General features: G+C 42.1%; 1 protein-coding gene and 1 long non-coding RNA gene across 3 annotated transcripts in view; both read left to right on the top strand.

The window, feature by feature from the left end:
- The window catches only part of RUNX1 (RUNX family transcription factor 1), a 171234-nt gene that overhangs the window by 25117 nt on the left and 127877 nt on the right, over nucleotides 1-18240 (top strand). The window lies entirely within an intron of this gene.
- On the top strand, nucleotides 11233-17118 carry LOC115600424. Its single transcript, XR_003988947.1, has 3 exons — nucleotides 11233-11296; nucleotides 12992-13084; nucleotides 17106-17118. It is a non-coding gene; the product is annotated as an uncharacterized LOC115600424 (long non-coding RNA).

The raw sequence follows: 18240 nt of genomic DNA, 5'->3' as shown, positions 1-18240 counted from the left end.
TTCTTGTCAGATCCCAGCTTGAAACAAGTGTATCTCTGGATGTGTCAGATTTTAGCCACAATTGCAGATATAACAGGGTTGGTAGTGCTTTGTGCAGTCTCTGATTAAAAAAGCAAGAGTCTCATGTTGTGTAAGCATAACAACACCAGATCCAGCCAAAAATCCATCTGGTCCTCTGTCTTTTTCAAGAAAAAGGATATGCACAGGTACTTACAGAAAGCATGTAAGAAACATAGAAAGCATTATATGCTTTCCCAAAGTTGAACAGGAGTTTTTCCTGCCCTACACTTGAATATTTGCTTTCAAAACTTTTGACTTTAGCTGACTCTAACTTAAATTATGCATTGTGTGAAAAATATAGACCCCTATGATAGGTGATGATCAAGATTTACATGGGTAGATTAAAGAGTAGGTAGGATTCTTCAGCTCTGTAAGTCTTCCATAATTTTTCTTTAGATACTTGCGCTTTTATTCCTCCAATAAATTCAAGAGGGCCTGGATGAATGTGTTCTCTTTGGAGATGTGAATATATAATGAATTTGTATATAGGACAATGAAAAAATTAATCCATTTTTTTAGTAGAAAAGATTCCTTTTTGGAAAATAAATGTCTAGGAATGGTAGCTGCATAAGAAATGGGTGTTTTAAGGATCTTAAAGACTATCCAACTTCAATAAACATGCAAGTGGTTGTCTTCTGTGAAAATATAATGCCAAAAATATACTGAATATATCTGCTAATTTTTTTCATTGTATGTCTGTAATGAAGCATTCTTTTTAAAACAGAAATGACAAGTCAGGCTTGGGGGAGTGTTTATTAATTTTTTGTGTAAGTCTAACTAACTGTTTTTCTTTCACTTTATTCCTTTCTTACACAAACACTGAATTAAATGATTGAAAGTTGCTTGCTTTCCTTTTCTTCTTTTTTACCTCAGATATTACACTGAAGTTTAGAAAGCTACGATGCCAGAGACAGAAATGCATGTTTGCTTAAATCAATCTGTAACTCATCAAAATCAAGGCAGTTTAGCAAACTGGTAGAATGCTTATTAAAAAAAAAAAAAAAAAAAAAAAAAAAAAAAAAAAAAAAAAAAAAAAAGAATTAAGTATTCATTCAATTATCTTGCACTTAACAGGGAGAGGAAAAAAACTAAGAGGAAAGTAAAACTTTAAGATAGAAATTGTTTTTTTTTATGCTAGTGTTGAGCATATGCAGATGTTCTGTTTCAACATATTTTAGATGTTTTGTGAAGCATTTCTCTATTTTTGTCCCTTTGTAATCCCCTAAAAATCAGCGTGTTCTTCAGTGAGAGGATACACCCAATTTAAACCACTTGAAGGTTTGTTTTTTTTTAAAGTAAAATCTCTAATCTATTGATTGTAAAAAAGAGATGGGGGTGAATTTTCGGGGGAAGATTTCTAAAACATGCCAATGAAAATAGTTTGCCTTAGGTTAGAAGGAAGTGAATCCCTCTGCATGTTCTCCATGGAGCTTTTAGTAGAGGCACCACTTCAGTCTGTAATTCCTATGGCTGGGCACCTGGTACCTTTAAAAATAGTGATAACTCTGGCCAGGGATAGGGTCAGCCTAATAGCACCATATTCTGTAGAAAATTTAAAAAAACTGAAGTAGGGAATGATTGCTGCTCATAGCTTAAATATAAATATTAACCTGAACTTCAAAAGTTAGTACAGTAAATTCCAAAGGGAGCAACAAAATCACTTGGCTGAGAAATCCGTTTCTTTAAATATTTTATTTGTTGTAGTATTTCATAGTAAACACACTTTACATTTATTTCACAGGCCAATGCTTCAACATGAATAATCATGGCTTTCATACCTTGGTCTTCCTCTAGGGTAGACAGCGCAGCTGCCAGATATGGCAAATAACTTCACATTTCAGGGCTTGAGGCCAAAGGATGTTTGGATTTTTTTTTTCCCATGGGCTGTTGGGTAACAAAGCCATGTCAGTCTGGGACTCACCAGAAGAGGTGGAAAGGTCCATCTGAAAAATGCTCACATGCTTTCACCTGGCCAGTCTAGGGCATGTTGCTCCCTAGCATGGGGACAAGTCCTGCCAGGGACAGCAGTTCTGTCAGCAGGGATGTGCAGATGCTTCCTCACTGGTACCTCAGCCTTGGTGTTTCTCCCTTGAGTTTCTGACCTACCAAAATGGGTCTGTGCTAGGTCAACTGTACAAGCATGGAGGTAGATTAGAAAAGCTTTCTTTGACTTTCCACAACAAACTTAACTGTAGAAACAGATTGGAGCCTGGTCCAGCCCAACTGGCATAGAGCTAAAGATGCCATAGTGCTTTTCGTCTTGTAGATCCAGTTTCCACTTGCTGCTCTTCTACATTCTTTAGGGCAAACAGTAAAACTGCTGGTAATTGCCTGTTATTCAATGCACACATGAACAACTTTCCCTCTGAGAGCCATACATCTGCCTCTCCATTACCATCATGAGATTTATATTTTTTTGGACCAGTGTCTCTTTTTATGTACATGTCTGTTTGATGTCCTACGACAGTGAAATTTCATCTTGCCCTCTAAGCCTGTCCTGTTTAAAACCATTAATTATCATGCCACAATCACTAGAGCCTGTTCATTTGGTTTAACAGCGTGTGCTCACTTGCTATTTAGAGTATACACTAATTATGTTATTACTTTGTCAAGAACAGATACTGGGATAGGTGGAACGAGTCTGCTGGGTCTCCGAGGGGATACTCAGGAAAAGGTGGAGTCCTGGAGGAGTAGGGATTACAAAGGCTGTAACAAAGCACTGGTGGCTTATGGCAGCTGGGTCTGTGGGCAAGGAGCTGTAGCAGAGACATGGTGGAGGTGGGTCCTGGAGCAGGTTGAGAATCAGCCAATGATCCATTTAATTCTGTGTAAGGGCATTCACTCCTTTTCCCCAGCTGCTTTGGAGATGGGGACTGGTGAGCTTAAGGGACTGTCCCCTATGGAACTTGAAAGTGTTTAAAAGGGCATTAAGGCAGACCTTCTCTCACAGTGCAGATAGCCCTGAGCATGACAGACAGACAAAAAGTGGCAAGTGGGGACCCACCACCTCCTATCTTGCTGGAGGGGAAGTGAGGCAGAGGGAATAACCATCTTGTGCAAAGTCACAGGGGAAGTTCATGCAAAGCAGAGAATTAAAGCCAAGCTGCATGGGGAGGGATCTCTAAAAAAACAGCGTCAGTGGTCAAGTCTGACTCTCCTTTTTTTTTTTTTCCATTTCAGGTTAACTCAAAGTATAACCAAACTCCATGTATTTTATATTTAGTTTAATATCATAATTACTTCTTGCCAATAGGGTAGAAAAAAAAGTGCTTGGTCTGGGATGAAACTTTTGATTGGATCCCAAATCTTCCCTCATATTTTCAGTGACACAAAGCATTACCAAGACCCAGGTACTGCTTCCTAAAAGAGCATCAGAGCAGGGGGAGATACAGGGTCTCTCCTGTGGAGGTGAAGGCTACAAACTCATGTAAAAGACGAGGAAAATACTTTTTGCAAACCCTGACTCAGTGGCTGAATGACTTCTGCCCTGTCAAAACTTAAACGTACAGCTCACTATTTCAAACTTGTGTTTTTGTTTGGTTTTCCAATAAGCAGCTGAGGTGTAGGCAGCAGTCTGCATATGCAAGGCTAGCCAGAAAAAAAGAAAAAGAAAAAAAGAAAAAAGGAAAAACCCCAAATCATGGGGAATTATCAAGAGGCTTCAGTTGCTCTGTTTTTAAAAGCCCCAGAGTGGATGTTTTCCTCTTGGCTTCGTCATGTTTTCATAGCCACTTGGAAACTCAGCACTAGCATCATCTGCAGTGATCCAAGCTCCCCAGCTGCCAGCTCAGGATAGTTTCCTACTCTGATGCCTTGATCGTTTTTTCCTGTGTAGTTTTAAATGACTCAAGCTATGGTGCTTCCTACCACTTCCCTTGGGAGACAAGTTTGCAGTCTAAATAGGTTATATGGTAGCAAATTTTCCTCTTATTCAGCTTAATTTCTTTCCCCTTGGTTTCATCCCGTAATGCCTATTCCAGACAAAGGCAATGTTGTTGGAGCTGGGGGGAGCAGCCAGAAGAGCTGGCAGGACTTGCGTCGGAACCCCTCAGCGATGGAAAGTGTGACTGCTTCTTGTAACACAGGTGCATGACTTGGGTGTGATGATAGGTCCTGGGCTGCTCCCAGCTACTGAGGGCTGTGACCGAGTGTTGGAGAGCCAGCGAAAGCCAAACCCCTCTGTTACCCTCTCCAGCATCATCTCATAAGAAAGCAATATGGAGCAAAGCCAGGGCTTTCCCTACCACAGTCTTATTTCCTCTCCTTCCAACAGTTTCTTTTCCTTTAGTCAGGCAAAAGGAAGTAACTTCAGACCTGTGGTGTGCATTGACCTCCGTTTTTAATTGCCTTCCTACCGTGAAGAAGTTTCTTATTCCCACTGTTTCAATCACAGCATGACTCTGTCCTCTGTCCTCCCAATCACATCACCTAATCAGCTCCCTAAAGTGCACACTCTGCTTTAGTAACATAAAAAAGTTAATTTAGGTCACTTATACAGGTTTCTAAAATATTTTAACCTGAGGGAGGGGAAAGGAAAGGGTTTGTCTTTGTTTCTGTACTTTGCAGATTTCTGGTTTAAAAAAAAAAAAAAAATAAAAAAAGCTATATGAACTAAAAGAGGGAGGGGGAAATCTCAGAGGTGGTTCTAGAAACAGTAGTTTTAAAGTAGGTTTTCTTCAAATACTGTTTATTCTGAAAGAGTATTGGTGTGGTGTAAAGGTGTTATTAGTATTGAATGGACATGACCTCAATCAATGGCTTTGCTTCTTAGAGGTAGCACAAGCTTTTCAACAATGAGTAGGTAATTTAATTTCATACATTAGATTTTAGAATTTGTGTACATTTATTACATTTGCATATTGCTATTACATAGCAAGAAGCTAACCTACAGCCTCCTACTCCAGTATTAAGTTAGGCTCTGAGACCTAATTTCCCAGTGCTCATGGCAGCCCTGGCATGGAAGCAGCAGCCCCATGCAGAGGGAAGTAGAGGAGAGCTGAAGGAGATTAAATCCTAGAATTGATAGGGGTTTTCTGGAATCCTCCTAAATCACTAGGTGAACAAATGAGCTTTTGTTTTTCTAACTTTTTTTTTCATTTTGCAAGAGCATGGAAGTAGACCAAGGAGGGCACAGAGCATGAAAACCGTTCTGCCCTTGTGCCCACAAGAGAAAAGAGGTCATCCTGGTAGCCAGTGAGAGTCTCAGTGCAAAGCCCAATCTGTAACAGGTAGTAAAATCAGGGTTTTAACTCTGGGCATCTTCAGATTATTCTGTTTCAAGATCTCACCATTGTGGAAATTTTCTTAGGTAGAAACAGAAATACGAAAGCTACAAAGTTGTGTTCAACTATTTCAGCTGTGTTGAAGGGAGAATGTGTGTTGAGGAGAGGGAAAGTAACCTGATAAAACAAAACCATGTTTTTCAAGCTGCTTTATGAACTAGAGGCTGTTCAAATGACATGTTTCTTGTACCAAAGCAAGTTCACTGTGTTGTCTAGTCTGGTATAGGGAAGGATTTACACAGATAGAAGTGCTGAGGTTCTGCGGTAGCTTAATTCCAGGAGATGTTGCCAGTGTCAAGGCAGGAATTCTGAGCATGATGTAAGGACACAGCTGCACAACATATTTGTGGACACATGCACCCCTAAAATGTCCACAGGTACCTGACAAGCAGTGTGAAGAACTGCTTTTTTAGAAGTGAGTCCTGGGATAAAGAACCATGTTTTCTCAATGTCCAGTATGTAATTCAGTGGGTATTTATTGTAAAAGGAGAGGGTTTATTTTATTTTCTTCCTTTTTTTCTTTTTTTCTCAGATGTGCAGACTAATTGAATTACTCAGAGAGGGGGAAAAAATCAGTTTGATCTGACTTCAATTTGACTGAAGTCTGGAACTGAAAATGTGGTGCTTTGAAAGACAGAATAAGCAGTTTCCTGAGTCATAAATTGAGTCACACAGACCCCTAATGGTGTTTCCAGGACTGCAGACAAGCTGTTCCTCTTAAGACAAAAAGTAAAACCTTCAAAAATAAACTGGAGTTTGTGGCAGATTTCCAGAGAGATTTGTAATGTCCTGTGAGAGTCACTTCAAAGGTACAGATCCTGCCTCTGTGAGCCTGCCTCTTTACATGAAAAGGGCGAAAGGAAAGTTCTGGTGATGTGCAGAAATGAGAGATAGATGAAAATAATAGTGGGTTTGCATCCAGGGAAGCCCAGCAGATGAGTGCTTTACCATAAGCCCACAGTACACTTAAAACTACAGATTTTATTCCCTGACAGGCTGTAGGAATTAGCTGCCTCTGCAAACATGCAAGCCCCCTCAAGTTTACTTGTGTATGTAGCAATATAACCTAGCAGAACATCACTGTTTGTCAGTCTGGCTCACTCTCCTAGAGGCTTTTCAACAACAGACAGAAGGCTGACAGAAGGTGATTGCTACTTGTCTGTCCAGCAGCCATTCCCAAATAAACTAAAGAGCCACAGTGGATGAGGAGGAGAAGCCATCACAGAGCCAGTGTGGATGGTGTAAGACAGCTGAGCACAAACCAGCAAAAGTTTGGGGAACAACCAAGTGCCATGAATTCTGATCAAGATCAATGAGCTCCTCAGGGGGTTGCTTCATACCCTAATTGTGAATTTGTTTGCTGGCAGTCCCATCAGAGACTGGACTGCCTGCATCTTCTGCAGAGTAGCATCTCCTCCTACCACTGAAGCTGCTCCTTGTGAAAGGAGAAGCATCGTGGGGAATGGTGAGCAGGAGAATTATTTGCTTTCTCTCTTTTATGGATTAACTGAGGATATTAGTCTCCACAGATATCAGTGAGTCACCCTTCACTAGCAATAAATTCACACAACCACAAAAATGCTGCTTTATATTAATGCTTTGGTGCCATTGTTGATGATTTCTTACTGCAGCCTATGCCAACACCACAAACATTCTTACTAACATGGGAGCTTCCAAGCCAGCTGGTGAAAAATATTTAAGATAAGAAGGAGAAAAATGCCAGAATAAACCCAGAGGCTCCATTTTTAATTAAAAAAAATCAATTAAAAAAAACAAAACAAAACAAAAAAAAAAAAAAAAAAAACAAACAAACAAAAAAAAAACAGCCCACTAGAACTCAGCACTAGCACTAGAGCTGTCTTACACCTCCAACTTAACTCTGTTTTCTAAAGCAGATTTGGTCATTTCTCTTGACTATAGTTGTTTGCTGGTCACCATAATTACACTCCAAAGGGAGAGTGGTGGAGACAGTGTCTCTGATACAGAAGTAACCCACCTCCTCATTCTTATTTGAGGTATGTCCCATGCATCCTCACTGAGAGTGTAGTAAGAATTTAGTCAATGGAAGATGCTTGAAAGCAGTGCCTGAAACATTGTCCTTTGCTCTGCCTCATGCCCCGGTGTGTGTCCCATAGTACCAGGGAAACATGAAGTCTTCCAGGTGTTTCCCAAGTAAGGATAACTGTGGACCTCCTCAGCCAGAGTGTACCAGACAGTAGCTGCCTGTTACACCACATTGTACCTTGCTGATACCTGGCCCATGGAACTTTCTGACCTGTCTCTTACCCTTTCACCACCACCCCATACCCACCTCCTTTTTAGTTCACAGTGATTATCCAGACCAGACCAGTAGGTCTGGTCTGATTATACACACATCTCTTTGAGTACCTACAGTGTCAGAATATCAAGTGTCAAGTATGGCTTGCCTTGGTTTTGTGCCTGGAAATAGAAATCCCAACCATACTGTAAGGGGTTTCATTTTACTTCCTTGAATACAGTACACCACTCTTTGGCCAGGGAGAACACATTTAGAGAAGAATGGACTATATACATGGATGTGGACCTGTCATAAAATTAATTTTAGTTTCCAGTTGAAATCATACCTGCTAAAAAGATCTTATTAACATGCAGTCTGACAGCATAAAACCCTGTAGAAAAACAAGGCCACCACCATGAGGATGGGGGGTGGAAAATGACTGTATATAAACCAGAACCCATGTTTCCTCCGTTTTCAAGAGATCACTTCCTGCAGATGCTGAAAATCATAGTCCAGACCTTTGGTATGGAGAAAAAAATTACAAGGTCATGCTGCTGACATCATGCAGAAGAGTTTGGGGCACTCTGTGTAAGCATATGCCTGGGTGCAATGTGTCTAGCCCAACCCAGCACTATAAGAGTGACCTGCTGGCAGCTTTCACTCAAGATGAGAAGCTTCAGCGATAGAAGCCAGTAGAGGAATTTGTTCCCAATAGGCCTTATAGTTGCTGCTGTAGCAGTGGACAGAGCCACTGACCTGGGTCTCTTCTGCATCCTCAGTCAGCTGTGGATCTGGTTTTTACAAAGTGGTATGAGGATGCAGGAGGTAAAGGTGCAGGGAAGTGCAGCCTGCTTCTCTTTCATAAAATCATAGAATTGTTTTGGTTGGAAAAGATCTTTAGGATCACCAAGTCTACCCCTTAACCTTGGACTGCCGAGTCTGCTACTAAATGGTATCCCTAAGCACCACATCTACAGCACATTTAAACACCTTCAGGGATGGTGACTCCACCACTGCCCTGGACATCCTATTCCAGTGCCTCACAACCCTTTCAGTGAAGAAACTTTTTCCTAGTATCCCAACTAAGATATTCAGATCCATGCTAAACCCAGAGGGTACCAAATGGGCAGCAGCCCCAGCCTTAGGGCTGTGTATGGTCACCTCCTGCCCTCTGCTGTGCAGCATCAGCAAAGGATGTGGGCACCTCAGTGTTGGGGGAGAGGAGACCACCGAGCAAGAGGTGGGGACAGCCCATGGGATTCCTCATCCAGGCAGCAGGTCTCCAACTCCTGCCCAAAAGCTGGTTTTTACACAGGTGGCTGTAGTGGCTGTCTGGTATGTAACTGGCCATAACATCCATGCCTGACTCCAGCAATAGGATCTGGCAGAAAGCCCCAGTTCAGAAAGCCCTGAACTGAAAACTAGCAACAGTGTGAAATGGCCCAGCTGAACTTGCTGGCACCTTTTTTTTTTAATTTTGGTTTTATTTACAAAGCTCTCCCTAAATGTTTAGGTAAGTTCAGCCACTTATGGTATTTCAAGATGAATTTATCAGTTCCTCTGTTTCAGTGCAGGACATCTCTTCTAGCTTTGCAGTTACTCTGAAACACTGCTTGTGCTTTCAGGAGGAAGATACGCTTTTCCCTTTGCAATGAAATTTTCCAAGGCTCTCAGATTATTTAGGGCAGAAACATTGTCCAAAGCAAAGCTAGGGAGGATTTCCTGAACACTTTAGGACATTCTTTCCACACATATGAAAAAAAAAAAAAGAGAATTTTATTTCTTCCAAGGTATGTTAACATAACAACTTAGGCCACCCATGATTTCCATGTCCCATAGATAGGATGTTCTTGGAGTTCAACATCCATCAGTTCCCCTACAAAGCTGGCTGTGCTGCTTTGGGTGCAGCTAATGGCAGAGCCATGGCCCTGGAACTTACTAGAAATGTTTTCATATATATTCCTACAATCAGTGATGTCATGCAGCAGCACTTTTTCACCGGGTGGGATTTTTTTCACTTCTTTTTTCAAGAAAAAGAAATGGATGAGTCATATCTTACAGGCAGCTCTTTCCCTTCATGTTCACTCATCATCAAAGTACAAATCATGGCTTAACTATGTGAAATTGTAAATTGATTTGGCATAGTTTTGTCTAGATCCACTGAGTTTCCCACTTGTGGGAGTCTCCCATTACTCTTTCTCCTCTCTGACTCACTTGCATGTGTACCAGTGATTTCACTACCAGCTGTCTCACTGTTCCAGAAGGTCTAAAATGGGATATATGCATATATATTCCCTGAATTAGATATCTATCTCACTGCCATTTTGGCATTCTGTGCATGACCTAGGTTACACCTCAGCCCATTGATGTTTCTCTCTTTTTAATATTAAACTTGGGTGCAGTAAGTGCTTTTGCAGACTGGAAAAATAATTAAGACACATTTCCAAAGAAGTGTGTGGACCATCAGCCATCAAGTTCCTTTCAACTCTAGTGGTGGGTTCATATCTAAAGCTTTGTGCAGTTGCTTTGGAAGTTTTAGGGGAATTTATTACACTGTCTACTGGTCAAGAGGTTATCTGTTTTACTGGTAGCCATAATCACCATAATGTAGTTAAGTCTTAGGAAAAGAAGGTGAGAAAGCAAATGTTTCCTAGTCATTACACTTGTGTTGTTAGGTTAGTTTGTACAGCTGTTGAAAAAAACCTTCCATGTATGATATGATATTAACTATTTCAGATTTATGTCGGTCCTGCATGTCTGGAAGTTGCACTCTGGATCTGCACGACAAAACTGCAGGTTCCAAAAAACTCACAGGAAAAGGTGACTGCTGCTCAGGGAGACTTTTCAAGGAACAAAATGTATGGGATGAGGCTCATCTCACCTAACTAGCTCATATTGGTCTGTTCTCTCTTCTCTAGTTATTGGGGGGAAGGGAAGGGTGAAAGGCACCTCCATATAGGGATGGTTCCCATCCTAAGATAAGTCTCTAAGATAAGGAGGTTGAATCACCCTCTGGCAGTGTCTTTCTAACCTCCAGTGACTATAAAGGGAGCATAGTTTAGACTGATTTAGACAACACAAAGCTAAAATTAGGAGAGATGTATCCCACCCTGAACTTTGCACCCAGACAAATTACTCTAAAACAACATGACTGAGGAACCTGAGACCCATAGATTAGGATTGCTGACCATTTAATTTCCATGGTCTGTCATTCCTGGGCTACCATCTTGCTCTCTTGGAGAGAGAGCCCTGTCCCATGAGGATCACAGGAGTCTTAACTAAATTTGAATTAAGCCTATGGTCTTCTCTATGATGTTATACATGTAACTGTTCTTTGAACTTGGAAAACTATGAAATGGAGGAAAACAGCATTTGAATGGGATGATCATAAGGATTTTTACCAGTGATTTCTCCTGGCTTTAAAAAAAAGGAAACTTTGGCAAGGATGCTAAAGCCTTGAAGATCAGTCCACCTTCTTTCTCTGTAATCTTATCTACCTCTTCTGCCCTGCAGGTGAAATTCATGGGATTCCACAGGCTGACAGTTCCTCCTTAGTTCTAGGAAAGTACTTAATTATCTCAATCACTTCATAATTGACTCACTTCCACTACTACAGAGAGAAGCCATTCCAAGGAGACAGAGCTGGCGTGCTAAACCCCGAGGAGTATAGCTGGGCAGTGAAAACTTGCCAGTTTCTGTAAGTGTGCTTCCAGGAAACCTATCTCTGTCTCCTGCTTGGCTTTCTGACTTTTGTCCCCTCACTACTGGCTGCTATCTTTTGGATTAGTGCCCTTCTCAACTGCAGAATAGAGGTCGGCCTTCAGCTTTGGTTACATTTCAGATAGTTTGTTCTACAAAAAAAAAACAAAACAAAAAACCCAACAAACATTGGTAATGTGTCCCATTCAATGTCCACAGTCCTAAAGAGCATCTTGTTTGGAGATGTTTTTCCCCTACTTTCATAAAACAACTGCCATCAACAGGAGCATCCATGATAGATGACAAGTGACCTGTCAGCATGTTGTCACCCATCTTTGCCAAAATGCTCATCTGAGATGAATATAATTATTGGGCCTCCAAAACTAGGCTGGAGCTGTCATGAGGCTGTGATTGCTTGTGAGCTCCCCAGCATTTCCAGCCTCAGAGGGCTGGACATCTGCCTCCAGAACAACTTGTGTGGAAGGATGTGGCACCTCCACCTTGAACCCTGACCAGAGCTCCCCATCCACAGTTGTGCAAATAATGATAATAACTTGCAGATCAGCTTAGACTGATAAGCTTGTCCACACAGTTAGAAAGCTACTTCTCTGCACTGTCTGATTTTTAAATGTTACAGAACACAACAAAACTTTCATTGCATGGGGGGAATCATAGGATTTTTTAGGTCAAAGGAAGTTTAGAATGATTTATAGAATGTCAGCATTTCTAGCAGTTATAACTATATAACTATATAACCAGTTAAAAAGTAGTGTTAGCTGAATTCTCATAAACAGGCATTGTCATTTTTAAGATTACAGTTTTAGGAAACCATAGTGAAAATAGAAATGGATTTGCCATCAATAAATCAGCACACTATAAAAATGTCTAGCCAATTAGCCATATCTATACAATTAAGTGTGATGGGCTACAGCAATTAATCACACCACTCTGGAAACTGCATTTTCCCCAGAATTTTTTTAAACAATTTCTGTAGTTGGCTGGTGGCTGTTCTTTTAACTCTGACATTGTAATACGAAAAGATAAAGCATAAACTAAAAAAAAAAAATCTGTATTTGCATGTTGAGATGATTATGGTATTTATTTGAGGAGCCAGCCATTTACTACAAAAGTACAGTCTGAAAATACCATATATTCACCAGTAACATAGGTATGAGATAGCAGTGATGGCCTAGAAACTGCCGAGTTGTTTTATTCAGTCTCTTACTCTGTAATAGCTTTATGTTCCTCTCCCCACAAGCCAAGTTCTGTTTGCAGAGGAAATATCAGAGAATTAACTAAGGAATGAATTTACACTGGATTTTCAGAGTGAAGCAAGCTACTTTGTCCTGATGTCCACTGAGAGTATCCACGAGACGTGGTTAATCTCAAATAGCATATGCACTGTGAGGTCAAATTTTCAATTACATTAAAGTTCCTAAAATTCTAAAAGGTGTTTAAAGCAAGCCAATGGCACAAGTTTATAAAGAGAATGGTGTAGTTCTGTACAATTTTTTGGTGCTTTCCAACTTACCCTTGTGCTTTGCATTATGATCTCATAAACCAGACTCAAAATGCATTTTCATGAATGCAAGCTCATTAGCAGGGTGACTTCAGTGTGTGTGTATATATATATTTATATAAATAGCCTACTGGCTACCAGGGAGATTGACCAATCAATTGTGCCTGTTCATAGAAAACAGAAGATTTTTTGTGGCCACCCATTTCTCTTGAAGGGGAGGAAGAAGTCTGAGTCATCTGGATTTCCTTGATCAGCCCATCTCAGTAAGTAGAACAGGGCAAATTTTGTAAAGCTTATGGGTTTCATACCCAAAACAGTCTGTGTTAAGGAATTACTTTAGGCTTGAGATGTTTTGAATTTTCTTCATATTTATTAAAAAAAATTATTTAAGAGAGCAAATAAAGCTTTCTTGACACTTCTAAAAATTATTTAAAAGCTTTAGGATGCACTCTTCTTTTTTAAAGGGAAGTAGTAGAATTTACCCAGCTTTTACCCAGCTACATAAGAGCAGGCTTTTGGCTGAAGTTCCACTTGCTTTCCAGGTCAAGATGAAGGGTTTTGTTATGCCTTTATGAGCAAAATCTTTCTTCTTCAGCTGCTACCTCTGTCCTTATACTGATATCCTAGAAGTAGAGAGAGGTGAAACGCTCAGACTGGCTTCTTCCTGAATTAAATGCTGGCAAGAGAAGGCTTTCAGTGGAGGATTCCTGTCTCTGACAGCTGTTGGATGTCCTGAATTATAAATGAGTTTGTCTCTTTGGCCAGTCTTGCCATGAGCAAAGCTGTGTGTAGGGACAGTGGCATGAGTGGGATGGAGATACTGAGTTTCATGGTTGGGAAACAGGCTCCCTTCCAGTCATCTCTGTTCAGAGTTTTAGCGCAGCTTTACAGACTGGGAGAAGATGGTGTGAGAGGTTTTGGTTGTAGATAAGAGGGGTGATGTGTAGGCAGCTCTGTTGCTACTCTTTCAAGAAGGGCCTTGATGGTTCTTCACTTTTGGAGGATCACTCTTCCTGAGCACTATTGAGCTGGTGTTGGCAATGCAAAGATGCCAATGCTGTTCCTTCTTTCTAAACTGAGTGGGAAGGATCACAGTCAGGAGCCTTGAGGAGGTTTCTGCTGGGAGTAGCTGCTGGTGTTGGAGCCAGATATTTGTTTGCTGTAATCCTGTTTGTTTACAAACACTCGGTGAAGCCCTGTTTCCCTGAACACAGCAAGAATCAAACAGGCCATGGTTTCTTTGATGGTGGCTCCAAGCCTCCCTCTGCTCGACCGGTGCTGAAAGCTCTTGTGGGTTTTTTTTCTTTGCAGCACCATGCTATTGCTCTGTCCTCCACAGTCCTTGCTCTGTTGGCTTGGGATCCTCTTTATTTCAACCCCAAAGGAACTGACTGTCATTTTCACATTTACCCTCAACAAAAGGTTGCTCCCAAGCTCTTCAGGGAGCAAAAGTCTGCACCGCAGGGTTGCAGTGCCCTGCTCAGACCTGTCACACAGCCCTGTGTTGGCTTTTCCCTGCTCTCAGCTGGCTCAAGTCAGCTCTAGCCAGGAGAGTCAGAGGTCCAAGTTAACTGGGCTTGGGGCTACATGTCCCACCAAGGGGCTGCAGATACCTCTCAAATCCTTTTGGGCTGGAGCAGGTTTGTGTCTGGACTGCCCCAGGTAGGGGCAGAAGATCAGGGTCTGTCTGCAAATGGGTTGTGTAGATATTCTACTCAGTTACGTCAAAAAGCAAGTGATTTTTGCAAACAACTTGTTAAGAGAATTTCTTTAGCAGCAGCAGCATCTTTTTTGTGTTCACTAAATGGAGTTATTTGCTGGCAATTATTTCAGACCGGAATAGCTGGAGGCTGTAGAGTTGTATTTGCATTTTTGTTCAAGTGCCTGCACATGTACTGCACACTGTGTTCCTTGTGAGGCTGTCATTTATTGTCCAAAAACTTTGCTTTCCACATCCAGGCACTAGAGCAGGAACCTCATAGGCTGACCTAGGTTTGGAGAACAAAAACAGAATGGCTGTGCTAATGTAGAGTCATACTTTCTTATTATTAAATTATTACATTAAGTCCTAAGCCTTCCATTAAGTGGTTGTTTCTTTTTTATTCTCAGTTCCTTTCCATAACATTATATGCCAGTTAGACTGCAATCTGGTCTTAGTACAGCACCAGAAAGTTGCCCCAGTACTCCCTGAAGACAATTCCTCCTTCCCATGTCTGAAGGTGGATCTCCCATCCAGCATCTTGCTGTGCTGCTTTCAGGAGCCACTGAACTGCAGTTCACAGAGTCTGTTCAAGAATCAGACATAAGTCACATTTCAGTTATTCCCTGACATTGTCTTTAATAAGTGTTCCTTTGCAAGCCTGACACTGAGCTCATTAATTTTAAGCAGGTATTGGTCATGGATCTCACTGGAGCTCCACACTAACTTCTGGTTTCTGAAATGAAATGCCTCAACTAGAGTGCTACTTATTCATTCTCTAAGAAACCCACAGTGGAAAAGTCTCCTAAAGACTGCTTTTATGTTTTGTTTTGTTTTTTCCTCTTAGCTAGCACTGAAAATGCAGTGTAGTCTAAGTCAAGCAGAAATACCTTGTGGCAACCAGCGACAGTTTTGAAGGCAGCAAGAAATTACTCAGAAGGAAGGTCTTCAGATAGGGATGGGCTCTTGCAAGAGACTCTTCTACAGGCTCTGATACAGATTTGAGCCCAGCAAGACCTAAACAAACTGGAAAGGAAAAATCCAAAATGTGGTGTAAAGATTAAATCTAGAATAAAATTCTGGCAATAAGTCGTGGGTTTATAAGCAAAGAGGAGCAGTGGTAGCAGTTCCTGTTAGAGTGCAAGCAGTCCTTGCTTTGCTTTCATTTTGATTATTTTGATTTTTTTCATTGGGAGGGTTCAGCAGAAATTTTCAGCTTTCTGCTAAAGCAACACATTCTCAGCTGCACTGAGTCTCCAGCTCCTTTTAGTTTCACCTCTTTCAAAGAAAAGGAGTGGGGATTACCTTCTCCAGTATGGGAGTTTCCAAAGGCAATCCCCCACCCATCAGTCATCAGCTGGTGATGCACCTGCCAGGCTGGAAGTCAGGACTTGGTATTTATTGGAAGGTGTCAGCTCCTAACCTGAGCCCTCACATCCAGAAAAGAATATTTACATTGACCTGTATCCAGAGCCCATTCTTACGACATCAAATCAGTGCCTTCCAGCTTGTCAGCCTGACAAAGAACAGCATTCACAACTCCCCAGTGAAACATGGAGAGGAATTCCTGAATGGGGCTGTCGTCTGGGCAGCATCATGTTGTGCAGGGTGGCAGTGGGACATCTGAGAGCAGGGGTGCTCAGTGTGCTCATTTCTGGGAGGATAACCTCAAAACCCATCAGCTAAACCATGGCAACTTTCTCCTCCAGCTTCTTCTCACTCCCCTTTCTCTGCAGCTCCCCTATTCCCATGGTTCCACAGAAGTTTGTTTGGGGGGTTGTTTTCTGTTTTTGTTTTTTTTTTCTTTGCTGTCTTTTGCTCTTTCCTTTTGGAGCCCACAGCAAGACAACTTTGAGGGCAACAAAACCACCCCACTAGGTCACAGGGGCTGCCATCTGACACGCCAGCCCACACATGGCTGCCGTCGGAACCAGCAGGGCCACGGGCTGAGGCCTCAGAGCAGACTAAACGGGATTTAATTCAATCTTTAGGCGGTGGTTCACTGAACAAAGACCTGACTGTGCCTGGCCTGGCCCTCCCTCAGCAGGGAGGCTGCAGGACAGCCAGACCGGACTAAACAAAATTTGCCAGTCTGGCACTGATTGAAGTTCAAAGCCCCAAGAAGGGCAGGAGCAGTGGGCAAGGTCGCTTTGCTGTAGTGGGGAGATAGCACAAAGGCTGTCTGACCTCTGCCATTGAGCCTGCTTTACCTGTTGTAGGTGCTGCACATCAGAAAATGTTAATTCTGTAGGAATAATTTGCCTCCCTCCTAAACACTAGCTGAAAACATGGACAGAAGCTTGCAGCATACTGCAGATTATTCCCAGTACAAAGACATCATCTGTCATTGCCTCAGCACTCTTGTTTTCACTGCCTCGATTCTGCCTTACTTGTGATTTTCCTAAAAGTAATAACAGGATTTTACAGGTTTTTATATTTGTTTTTCTTTTATTTTTTTAAATGCCTGTGATTTCTGACATCTGGTGGGTTTGGCTGAGCAGCCGCAACCCCTTCTCATGGGGTGACCTGGTTGCAGTTCATCTCCCCACACCCAGTGTCTCCCAGCACTGGCCCTGTCAGGGGCCAGAGCAGCACCAGCTGCACACAGAGGACACTTCCATATTTCTCCCACTTCTTCCACTAGAAGAATGGCATTTTTCCCACCCAGGAGAGCAGAGCCCACCTCTTGCACCCTTGGGCACAATGATAGAATTGGAGAATAATAGAATGTTGGGGGTTGGAAGGGACCCCTGGGGATCATCTAGTCCAACCCCCCTGCCAAAGCAGGATCACACAGAAATGCATCCAGGCAGGTTTTGAAAGTCTTCAGAGAAGGAGACTCCACAACCTCCCTGGGCAGCCTGTGCCAGTGCTCCCTCACCCTCACAGTAAAGTTTCTCCTCATGTTGAGGCCTCTGGTCTCGAGACTTCACACGTCATTTGCTACCAGCTCCTTCTCCATGTGCCAGGGACAGTGCTGGATGCAGGATGAGAAAGGAGTCTACATGCCCATGATACAACCACTGAGGCATTTGGACCTGTCCTGTTTTTTCCCATCTCCCTGATATGAGCTGTGATAAGCCTAGGCTGGCTTTCCAGTTTCTCACTCCGGATATGGTGCCCTGAAGGAGTTTGTCCATGGGCTGGAGCAGACTTCTGTACAGAGCTTGCCTGTACTTACAAGGTAGCAGAGCAAATAAACTCTGTTACTACAAAGCTATGCCTGTAGATTTTTCCTCTCTTTAGGTTTTTCCTTCTCTTCCTACATTTTTTTCCTCCTTCTTTCTATGAATGCATTGTGGCTGCCTCTCAGCAAGATGGCCAAAAGGGTCCTCTGCAGCCAGGCTTTTTCTACCCAAAATCTGAGGCACGATGCTTACTGCCAGCTGGAAGCCAACATTGTTTTGACTCACACACTCTTTGTATAAAAAAAAATCAATGGCACAGAAGTAGGCATTTCCTTCCCTGCTAATCAAAGTTAGTTTTATTGAGTGTGTATATCTTAGCCTCGTGCTCTGGCATACATGAATTTTAAGACACTAGCTACCCCCTGTTTAAATGTTGTGCCACTCCACAACATCAAGATGAGTAACCAAGCTGAATCTTGAATCCTCCCCACCCGGGCCGTATCACATATGAACCTCGTTAAAAGTATTTAAGGAGTCAGTCACGAGAGAAAATAAAACTAAATGAATGGCAACAACCACGCTGGGGAGAATTATGC

The sequence above is a fragment of the Calypte anna genome, chromosome 1 (genome assembly GCF_003957555.1).
Source record: "Calypte anna isolate BGI_N300 chromosome 1, bCalAnn1_v1.p, whole genome shotgun sequence".
Lineage (NCBI taxonomy): Eukaryota > Metazoa > Chordata > Aves > Apodiformes > Trochilidae > Calypte > Calypte anna.
Note: the sequence above shows the minus strand (reverse complement) of the source record. Positions and strands in the feature narration are given on the sequence as shown.